Source organism: Giraffa tippelskirchi, chromosome 2, assembly GCF_054371585.1.
Source record: "Giraffa tippelskirchi isolate mGirTip1 chromosome 2, T2T-mGirTip1v1.2.pri, whole genome shotgun sequence".
Lineage (NCBI taxonomy): Eukaryota > Metazoa > Chordata > Mammalia > Artiodactyla > Giraffidae > Giraffa > Giraffa tippelskirchi.
In genome coordinates, this window is record NC_137276.1 from 190,026,044 (window position 1) to 190,037,348 (window position 11,305).

The 11,305-nt window shown below is 39.4% G+C and overlaps 1 long non-coding RNA gene across 2 annotated transcripts in view; it reads right to left on the bottom strand.

The window, feature by feature from the left end:
* The window catches only part of LOC145539097 (uncharacterized), a 70,274-nt gene that overhangs the window by 38,664 nt on the left and 20,305 nt on the right, over window positions 1-11,305 (bottom strand). The window contains exon 4 of one of the 2 annotated variants that reach the window (XR_014077570.1): window positions 10,373-10,474. The exons of the other annotated variant lie outside the window; for it this stretch is intronic. This is a non-coding gene — a long non-coding RNA (uncharacterized LOC145539097). The remainder of the gene's footprint in view (window positions 1-10,372; window positions 10,475-11,305) is intronic. 2 annotated transcript variants of the gene reach the window in all.

Here is an 11,305-nt window from a genome sequence, read left to right on the forward strand (position 1 = left end):
TTCCCTTCTGGCCTGCAGAGTCTCTGCTGAAAGATCAGCTGTTAAGCGTATGAGGTTTCCCCTGAATGTTACATGTCGCTTCTCCCTTGCTGCTTTTAATATTCTTTCTTTGTGTTTAGTCTTTGTTAGCTTGATTAGTATGTGTCTTCGTGTGTTTCTCCTTGCGTCTATCCTGTATGGGACTCTTTGTGCCTCTTGGACTTCATTGGCTATTTCCTTTTCCATCTTGGGGAAATTTTCAATTATAATCTCTTCAAAAATTTTCTCATACCCTTTCTTTTTCTCTTCTTCTTCTGGGACCCCTATAATTCGAATGTTGGTGCATTTGGTATGGCCCCAGAGGTCTCTGAGACTGTCCTCAGCTCTTTTCATTCTTTTTACTTTATTCTGCTCTTCAGAAGTTATTTCCACCATTTTATCTTCCAGCTCACTGATTCATTCTTCTGCCTCAGATATTCTGCTATTGATTCCTTCTAGAGTATTTTTAATTTCCGTAATTGTGTTGTTTGTCTCAGTATGTTTATTCTTTAATTCTTCTTAGTCTTTGTTAATTGATTCTTACATTTTTTTCTCCATTTTGTTTTCAAGGTTTTTGATCATCTTCACTATCATTATTCTGAATTCTTTTTCAGGTTTGCCTGTTTCCACTTCATTTATTTGGACATCTGTGTTTCTAGTTTTTTTTCTTTCATTTGTGCAGTATTTCTCTGCCTTTTCATTATTTTTTTTAAGTTATGGTGTTTGAGGTCTCCTTTCCCAGGCTTCAAGGAAAGTTGAATTCTTTCCTTGAAGAAGGTTGAATTCTTTCTTCCTTTAGGTTTCTGCCCTCCTAAGGTTGGTCCAGTGGTTTGTGTGAGCTTCGTATAGGGTGAGGTTTGTGCTGAGTTTTTGTTTGTCTGTTTGTTTTTCCTCTGATGGGCATGGCTGAGTGAGGTGGTAATCCTGTCTGCTGATAACTGGGTTTGTATTCTTGTTTTGTTTGTTGTTTAGATGAGGCGTCCTGCACAGGGTGCTGCTGGTGGTTGGGTGATGCTGGGTCTTGTATTACAGTGGTTTCCTTTGAGTTCTCACTATTTGATACTCCCTAGGATTAGTTCTCTGGTAGTCTAGGGTCTTGGAGTCAGTGCTCCTACTCCAAAGGCTCATGGCTTGATCTCTGGTCAGGAATAAAGATTCCACAAAGGGTTTGTTGTGGCATTAAGTGAGATTAAAACAAATATCCAAAAACGAGAAATCAAAGATGAACCCCAGGCAAACGGCAGTTACAAAATCAGGCAAATAATAATTAAAATAATGAAATATACACCTATACATATACATCCATGAGCAAAGTGAAAACAGTCCAACAAAAATACAGTAGATTGACCAGGCAAACAAAGGAAATCAAAAATTATATTTACCAGTTAAGAACAAAACTAACTTAAGGACAAACTGGAAAACAAATCTAAAGCAAGATGCCAAGTGGGGAATAAAGCAATGAAAACAAAACTAACAAATATGTTGAGAGGAAATGAAAGAAAGAAAAGAAAGAATAGATATGCAAAGTTAAGTAGAGGTAGATGAAAAAGATTTATATACATTAAAGATTAACTGCAAGGGGAAAAGAACAGTAGGAAAGGCAAAAAAAAAAGGCATAAATGTAGAACAAATAATAGGTTTTAAAAAATTTAAAGTATAAAAAAGAGAAAAGAAAAAAAAATGGAAGAAAGAAAAAAGGGGAAAAAAGGAAAACTCCACAGAACTTCAAAAGTCCAATGTAGAGGCAGAGGTTTATAACAACAATAGGAAGTGTGACTGAATATACACATATACATATACACCCGTAATCAAAATCAAAACAGTCCAACAAAAATAAAGTACAATAGATTGATCCAGCAAACAAAGGAAATGAAAAATTATATCTACCAGAACAAAACTAATTAAAGCACAAACTGGAAAACAAAACTAAAGCAAGGTGCCAATTAGGGAATAAAGCAACGAAAACAAAGCTAAGAAATATGTTGAGAGGAAAGGAGAGAAAGAAAAGAAAGAAAGAATAGATATGCAAAGTTAAATACAGGTAGCTAAAGAAGATTTATATATATTAAAGATTATCTGAAAGGGGAAAAGAACAGTAGGAAAAGCAAACAAAAGAATAAATGTAGAAAAAATAATAGTAGGTTTAAAAAGTTAAAAATTAAAATTAAAAAAAAGAGAAAAGAAAAAAAAGAGGAAAACTCCACAGAACTACAAAAGCCCAACATAGAGGCAGAGGTTTATGACAACAATAAAAAATGTGACTGAGAAAAAAAAAGGCTCAAAAGCTTAATTGGACTTCTTAGTGTCAATAAAATCTACAACTACAACAGAGGGGGGAAAAAAGAAAAAAAATCCAAAAGAATCTACAGAACAAGTGGAAAAATAAGAATAATAAATGTTTTTTCTTGAGTCACTGCTGTCAGAGTCCTTTCCCTCTCTGGGAGTCACAATCCACCTTACCTCCCTAGGATGCCCTCCAACACTATGCTGATCTCTGGGCCTGCTGTGGGGGCAGCTCAGATTCTAATCTGGTCCTACCCCTGTGTGTTCTTGCCTCCAATGTCCACAGCTGTTAGAGCTATGTGTTTTCTCTTGTGGGAGCTCTCAATGGCCTTCTATATATTCCATCGACACAGAGTCTGCTTAGTTGATCGTGTGGACTTAATCTGCAGCTTGTACAGCTGGTGGGAAGGTTTCGGGTCTTCTTTCTTAGCCACACTGCCCCTGGGTTTCAATTGTGGTTTATTTCCACCTCTACATGCGGTCATCCACCGGGGTTTAGCTCCTGAGGCTGCCCTGGAGAGCTTGGGTTTGTCCCTGTGAGAGCCAGGTGTGGACGGGGTGCAGCTGCTTAGGTCACAGGGGTTCTGGCAGCACCAGGTACTCAGAGGGGTTGGTGGCTAGGGCAGCAGGAAATATAGTGCTCTAGAAGGGTATGGCAACCAGTATTGGCCAAAACGCTCCAGTATACTTGCCTGGAGAACCCCATCTATGACAGAGAAGCCTGACAGGCCACAGTCTACAGGGTTGCAAGGAGTCAGACACGACTGAAGCGACCCTGTGCACATAGACGCAAGACATTTTTTTGCCTGTGGCAGCTCTGCCCCAGTGAGAGTTGAGCAGGAAGGTGGTGCAGCTGCTTGGCTTGCGGGGACCCTGGTGGCGCCAAGTGTGCAGGGACATGGACTGCCTCGCTGCAGGAGTTATGGCCCTATCAGAGTCTTTTTTCGAGCCTCTTGTAGCTGGCGATCAGACAGCCTCTTTGGCGAGTCTTTCTCTGTAGATCTGCCCATTCCAGCACTTAGAGGGCTCCCTTGCTGTGGAATCCTTCTCTACTGTTCAGCACATCAGGCACACAGAGGGCGCCCCCGACTGGGGTTCTACTCTGTAGTGCATCAGGTGTTTGATGGGCCAGCCTCTCTATTGTTCAGCTGCCGATCCTGGGATCCTGGCGTGTGGGGAGAGAGAGGCTATGGTGATGGCTTCACCCACTATGTGTGACTCAGCAGTATCGCCTTGCTTTCGTGGCTGCCTGCCTTTCCTCCACCGGCATTTCCCACCACTATCTCCTCCCTCACATCCCCTCAACCCGTGTCTCCGTAGTCAAAAGCGGCCCTCACCTTGGAATTGCTGCACAATCCCTAAGCTCCAGCTCCCAGCCACTGAGCCTTCCAGGAGACTAGCATTCCTGTCTGGGGTATGTATGGCTGCAGCAAGGACTGTCTGACTCTCATTCCTCTCTGGGGTATGTATGGCTGCAGCAAGGACTGTCTGACTCTCATTCCATTTAGGCTGCCACAATCAGCTGTTTCGCTCTGAGCCTTAAATGTTTCTCCTCTGACTCAGACAATTGCCCCATTGTGGAGATCAGACCCCTGCTTTAGTTCCCCCACCTGCTGAGCACAGGTTCAGTCCTACTAACACTCCTGTTTCCCCCCCACCCCCAGTTCCTTTGTCCTACCAAGTTTTGTGTGGCTCTATATATTCTTTTCCACTGGTCAGGTACTCCTATCTGCTCTCAGCTGGTGTTCTGCAAGCACTTCTGTGTCTGAAGGTGTATTCCTGATGTATCTGTGGAAAGAGATGTACTCCACGTCCACCTATTCCTCTGCCATCTTGCTCTCCTCCAAAACACTTTTAAAACTCTCGTCAGGGACTTCCCCAGTGGTCCAGTGGCTAAGGCTCCATACTCCCAATGCAGGGGGCCCAGGTTTCATCCTTGATCAGGGAACTAGATCCCACATGCTGCAACTAAGAGTTCGCATGCTGCAGCTCTAAAGTGATGCCCAGATTCTCCTGCTTCTTTTTAGTCATGCTCCAGTCTCACATTTAAGTCTTTAATCCATTTTGAGTTTATCTTTGTACATGGTGCTAAAGCATATTTTAATTTCACTTTTCTACATGTAGCTGTCCAGTTTTCCCAGCACCATTTATTGAAGAGACTGTATTTCTTCCATTGTATAAGATGGTCTCCTTTGTCTTAGATTAATTAGCCATAAGTGTGTGGGTTTATTTCTGGGTTTTCTATCCCACTCCATTGATTTATATTTCTATTTTTGTGCCAGTACCATAATGTTTTGATGACTGTAGCTTTGTAGTATAGTCTAAAGTCAGGCAGCCTGATTCCTCTAGCTCTGTTTTTCTTTCTCAAGACTGCTTTGGCTATTTGAGGTCTTTTGTTTCTCCATACAAATTTTAAGATTTTTTTGTTCTAGTTTGTGAAATATATCAGGCAACATATAGATGTTGATGTAATTCTTTTTCTAGAACAGTCAGCAGCTACAAATATTTTCCATAGTCTGATCTAATTCACAATTTTGAAGCAGACTAATGATAATTAATGTGATTATTCCCTCAGTCACAGAAAGGGAAAGAAGTGAATTCCCTTCATCTACATAGTTCCAAAGTGCAGAAACAAGGGGGGCAAAGCCAAAAAGACAAGTGAGAGCAAAGAAATGGTTTTCTGGCATTCTTTTGGACGTTCCCTTTTTGGTGATGTGTTCAAGCCTACCCATAAAACATTGAGTAAGTAAGACATCAATATTTCTCACTCCAGTCATCTCACTTGGGGGCTTCCCTTGTGGCTCAGCTGCTAAAGAATCTGCCTGCAATGTGGGAGACCTGGGTTTGCTCCCTGGGTTGGGAAGATCTCCTGGAGAAGGGAAAGGCTACCCACTCCAGTATTCTGGACTGGAGAATTCCATGGACTGTATAGTCCATGGGGTTGCGAAGAGTCGGACATGACTGAGCATCTTTCACTTCACTTCATCTGACTTGATTGTGTTTTGTCTAACCAAACTGGCAGTGCATTAGCTGATTTTAATGAATTTGTCATGATTGATAGGTTGCTTTTGTCCTAAGTTCATTCAGCCATATCTTTGCATGACCACAGAACTTGTCAAGGTGAAAATTGAATACAGTGCACACTACTATATTTAAAATGGATAACCAACAAGGACCTACTGTACAGGGAACTCTGCTCAGTGCTATATGGCAGCCTGGCTGGGAGAGGAATTTGGGGGAGAATGGTAACATATATATGTATGGCTGAGTCCCTTTGCTGACCACCTGAAACTATCATATTGATAACTGACTGTATTCCAATACAAAATAAAAAGTTTAATTTAAAAATTAGTCATTTAAAGCCAATTCTCTTTCAAAATTTCCCTTGTTTTCACAACCAAATTGTTCTCTATAACTCCTCAAAGAATAAGAATTTAATATTGTGTTTTGAAATCTCAATCATTTTTATTAACTGCATTCAATTAAGAGAATACTAGTTTGCTATGAAATGGATTATTGTCATCAGTGTATTGTTGTCATCATTTATCCATATGTGGTATGGGCTTTTTGTGTTTTGTGTGTTGTTTTTTTTGGCTGCACTGTGACATTTGTGGGATTATAGTTCCCCAACCAGGGATTAAACTCGTGCCCCTGGCAGTAGAGGCACAAAGCCCTAACCACTGTACTGCCAGGGAGTTCCTATCTATCCATAAGTATCTTGTGTAATCATGGCAACAATACAGAGTGAATAAAAAATAAGTCTGAATAATAGATGTATATTCTGAGATACTGAGAATGTTGAATGTTGAGAAAGTAAGGAAAAGGTTTACTCCAAACACATTCCAATTGGACCATTTATTTCACCTAAGGGTTCTCTTCAGCATCTTTATCACTTCTCCCAATTTCTCCCTGTATCACTTACTTATGACATAAGTCAGCAGATACACATCATTAGTGATAGGTCTTTTTGTTGCTATTCAGCCACTAAGTCATATCCAACTCTTTGTAACACCATGGACTGTAGCATACCAGGCTCCCCTGTCCTTCATCATCTCCCAGAGTTTCCTCAAATTCATATCCATTGAGTTGGTCCATCTCATCCTCTGTCGTCCCCCTTCTCCTTTTGCCTTCAATCTTTCCCAGCATCAGGGTCTTTTCCAATGAGTCGGCTCTTTGCATCAGGTGGCCAAAGTATTGGAGCTTCAGCATCAATCCTTCCAGTGAATATTACTTATTTTAAATCAAACATTTTAGTGAACTGTTCGGAAGGACATCAGTACATAAATCCTCTGGTGCATTTCTTTCAAAATGTATTTGAATATTCAGTTTTTTTAAAAAGTGCTCATAAAATAGAATTAAGAGAATTATAATGATTCATACATCCTTTGAAATGCTAGGATTCAGTTCACTACACTTAATATTGACTTCACAAAGTACTAGTAGGCTCATTTCTAGTACTGGGTCAGTCATGAGTTTAGTCATGATCTTGAGCAAATAAATTATCTAACCTCTCTGAATCTCTGATTTTTTTAAAAAAAATTTGTAAAACTAAATTGCTAAAGTGAGCAGTTTTTCAACAGCTTTCCAAATTTATTTCTCTATTTTTTCATAGGATAAGATCTCCAACTCATGTAAGAAAATAAATCACATCTGTAAATTTCAATTATGTCTCACCTATCCTTTAGCTGTTGACCTGACTGCAGAGTTTGAAGTGAAAAAATGAATACGTTCTGCTCAGATGTGTTTTAGTTGATAAAAGTTTGCATAGAAATGACAACAATATAGTAACTTGATAATTATAAATAAAATACTTAGAGTGGATAAGCACCAAGTTAAATATTGATAATGTGCAATGCCCTTAAAGGAAATGTCTTTAAAGGAAACAACTATTAAGAAACCTCATCTATAAATTCATCCTGTGGCTGAACATTTATTTTAAACCACGTACGTCCTAATTCAGAGTTAATGCTAAACACAGTAAAGCAGAAGAGATTGGTGGAGTCTGGAAAAGTAGTTAAAGCAATTCTCATGTTGCTGAAACATAGCCAGGAATATCTACTATAGTAGTTGCATGTTCTCCAGTACACTGTGATATAAATTCAGTTGCATCATTTAATCTATAAGGAGACAAGTTGAGAGTGGGCAGCTCTGCTCCCTAATGCCAAAAGGAGAACATTCTCTGTATGCAAAGAGGGCTTCCTAATGGCTCAGTGATAAAGAATCTGCCTGCAATGCAGGAGACCAGGGTTCAATCCCTGAATCGGGAAGATCCCCTGGAAAAGGGAATGGCAACCCACTCCAGTATTCTTGCCTGGAGAATTCCATGGAAAGAGGAGCCTGGTGGGCTACAGTCCATGGGGTCACAAAGATTTGGACATGGCTAAGCGACTAACACTTCACCTCATGCACTGAAGCAGAGATTGGGTTTTACATGATGCTCCTACTGTGGGAATAAGGAAAAGTTTAATTTGACAGAAACCAGTCTATTTGATGAAAATCAGTCCAAAGTCCTGAAGAAATCTAAGCAGTGACCTCAAATAAGTACAGTCTCCTTCTTGCCATTTCTGTTTCCTTCTAATTGTTTTCCCTGGTCCCTGGAGTTGGCAGAGTTACCCTAAAAGGGTGGCAGAATGCCTGGAGTGAGGCAATTGTACACCAGAGTTGTTCATTTTGCTGTTCTTCCTGTCTAGAAAGAAAGTGGCTAGTCAATCCTGGAGGCATGGGGCCTAGCAATTTGTGTTTTTAAGAAGCCCCCATGTGATTGTAACATACATTCAGGTTCAAAAACATCAACAAAGGTTTCAGAGTTTCACCATGCTCCCTCCCCATACCCATCCCACAGGAGTAACAAGGCTTAAATTGCCTTGAGACATTAGATCCAGTTTCTCAGAGCAGTTGTTTTATTAAAAAAATCAGAAGTATCTGACACCTTGGTTTTTTATCCTTATTAAAATCCTCTAAAGCATCATGATTAAAATATAAGCATTCTTTCCAAGTATCAATTGAATAGAGTGTTTCAATAAATATCTATTGATCTTAGCAACTTTATCTTCCAGACAGTCTCTGAATTAAAGAGAAAGGTGATGATAATGAATTTACTCTTTCATATTGAGAACCCTAGCAATATGCCATTCCAGACATGAAAAGAAGAAAAAGTTCTTCCTGGGTTCCTCTCCTTTGCTTAGCTAAAAGTAGCAATAACTCCAGAAATCTTATCTCTTAGTGGACAAGGAGCTGTGTATAACAAAACTAAGGTATTTTTCACCTATATGACAAAGACTGAAAAGAATAAAAACTAAAGCTAAAGGATAAATTCAGGTGCAAAGAGATCCAAATGAGCTAGAAATGTATTTGTCTCCAACATAACAGTCTGGAGGCAGGCAATCCAGAGCCCACAGTGCAGTTCTGGATGTCAAGGACTCATAGCTTTTCTATTTTGTTGCTGTGCCGCATGTGACTTTCACATGGAAATCGATGTTCAAAATGATAGCTGACCCATCAGCCCTATCTACATTCTGAGCAGCAGGTACAAAGGGGAAAGAAGACAAGTCCTTTACTTAAAGAAAACATTCTAGAAACTCCACATACCATTACTTTTAGATACATTTTTTTTAATTTATACATACCATTATCTTTAGATCTCATTATTAGACCTTAGCTATATTGTCACATCTAGCTGCAAGAGTGAAAAAGCTGGCTTAAAACTCAATGTTCAGTAAACTAAGATGATGGCATCCAGTCCCATCACTTCATGGCAAATAGATGGGGGTAAAATTGAAAACGGTGACAGACTTTAGTTTCTTGGGCTCCAAAATCACTGTGGACAGTGACTGCGGCCATGAAATTAAAAGATGCTTGCTCTTTGGAAGAAAATCTATGACAAACCTAGACAGCATATTAAAAAGCAGAGATATCATTTTGCCGACAAAGGTTTGTGTAATCAAAGCTATGGTTTTTCCAGTGAATTGGACCATAAAGAAGTCTGAGCGCTCAACAATTGATGCTTTTGAACTGTGGTGCTGGAGAAGACTCTTGAGAGTCCCTTGGACTGCAAGGAGATCAAACCAGTCAATCCTAAAGGAAATCAACCTTGAATATTCATTGGAAGGACTGATGATGAAGCCAGGTGTCTAAGTGGTGAAGAATCCTCCTGCCAGTGCAGGTGACGTGGGTTCAACCCCTGGATTGGGAAGATCCCCTGGAGTAAGAAATGGCAATTCACTCCAGTATTCTTGCCTGGAAAATTCCATGAACAGAAGAGACTGGTGGGATACAGTCCATGGGGTAGCAAAGAGTCAAATGCTGATGCTGAAGCTGAAGCTCCAATACTTTGGCCACCTGATGCAAAGAGCCAACTCAGTGGAAAAGACCCTGATGCTGGGAAAGATTGAGGGCATGACGAGAAGGGGGTGACAGAGGATGAGATGGTCAGATGGCATCATCGACTCAATGGACATGAGTTTGAGCAAACTCTAAGAGATAGTGAAGGACAGGGAAGCCTAGCGTGCTACAGTCCATAGGGTGTGTAAAGAATCAGACAGGACTGAGTGACTAAACAGCAAGGAGCATAAAGTGGTGCCATGTTTCTATGAACACTTTGGAAATATCATCAGACACTTTAAAATATGACCCCAACACTTTAAGGAAGTTATCCTAAATGTCTTTAAGAAAAGACATGTATTACTATAATATTTACAATAGTGTTTTTTTTCCTAGTTGTGGTAAAACAGACATAAAATTTACTATCTTAACCATTCTTAAGTGTACAGTTCAGTAGTGTTAATTAATTTTACACTGTTGTTCAACCAATCTCCAGAATGCTTTTCATTTTGCAAAACTAAAACTCAGTACCCTTTAAACAACTATTCATTCTCACTTCTGCTTTCCCCCTATTCTGCCCCCAGACCCTGACAGCCACCATTCTGCTTTCCATCTCTATGAATTTGACTACTCTAGGTACCTCATATAAGTCGAAATATACAATATTTGTCCTTTTGTGTCTGTTTATTTTACTTAGCATGAAGTCCTCATGGTTCATCCATGTTGTTAACATGTATCAGAATCTCCTTACCTTTTAAGGCTGAATAACACTCCGTTGTATATATATATATACGCCACATTTTGTTTATCCATTGATCCATCAGTAGGCACGTGGGTTATGTCCACCTTTTGGCTATTTTGAGAAATGATGTTATGAATATGGATGCATACTATACTGATTTTTTTTTAACCACAGTGATTTTAAGAGCACAGGTTTTGCTCTTACGACTTATTGATGGGAAGATATATTGCTATAACAATGACAGAAATTAAATACTAATTAAATATTTGTATTAAATAATATTCACTCACTCTAATCATCAGCCCAAGAGCAGCCATTCTGTTTAGGTCTGACACTCATCTAGTTAATCACATCTGGACAGCACTTTATCAGGAATGCATAGAATGTACGTGTCTTGCAAAGAATAGGATAAAATAAGCCTCTACTTATGACCTCTACTTCTGAAAAGCATTCTCATAGGAAGCTGAAGCAGATCTAAGCAGAGAAGTCATATAGTATTAGTACTATTGTTATTATTATTACTGTGATTGTCTTGTAATACCTGTGCTAAGTTTTGCTATCAGGTTAGTGATGACCATATAAAATGAATTGGAAAATGTTCCCTCTTCTATTTTCTGAAAAGGCTGTGTAGAATTGGCCGTCTTTCTTCCTTAAATGTTTGGAAGAATTTATCAATGAAACCCTCTGGGCCTAGGGATAGGGCAGAGGAGATAGTCTAAATTATGAATCAATATCTGTAGTTGTTATAGGATTATTCAAATGGTCTGTTTCATATTTGATGAGTTATGGTAGTTTGTGCTTTTAGAAGAATTGGATCATTTCAACTAAGCTGTCAAGTTCATGTGTATAGGGTTCTTATTACCCTCTTGATGTCTGCAGGGTCTATACTGATACAGACCCTGCTACAGTGCTTTATTCCTGATTTACGTAACTTATGTCATT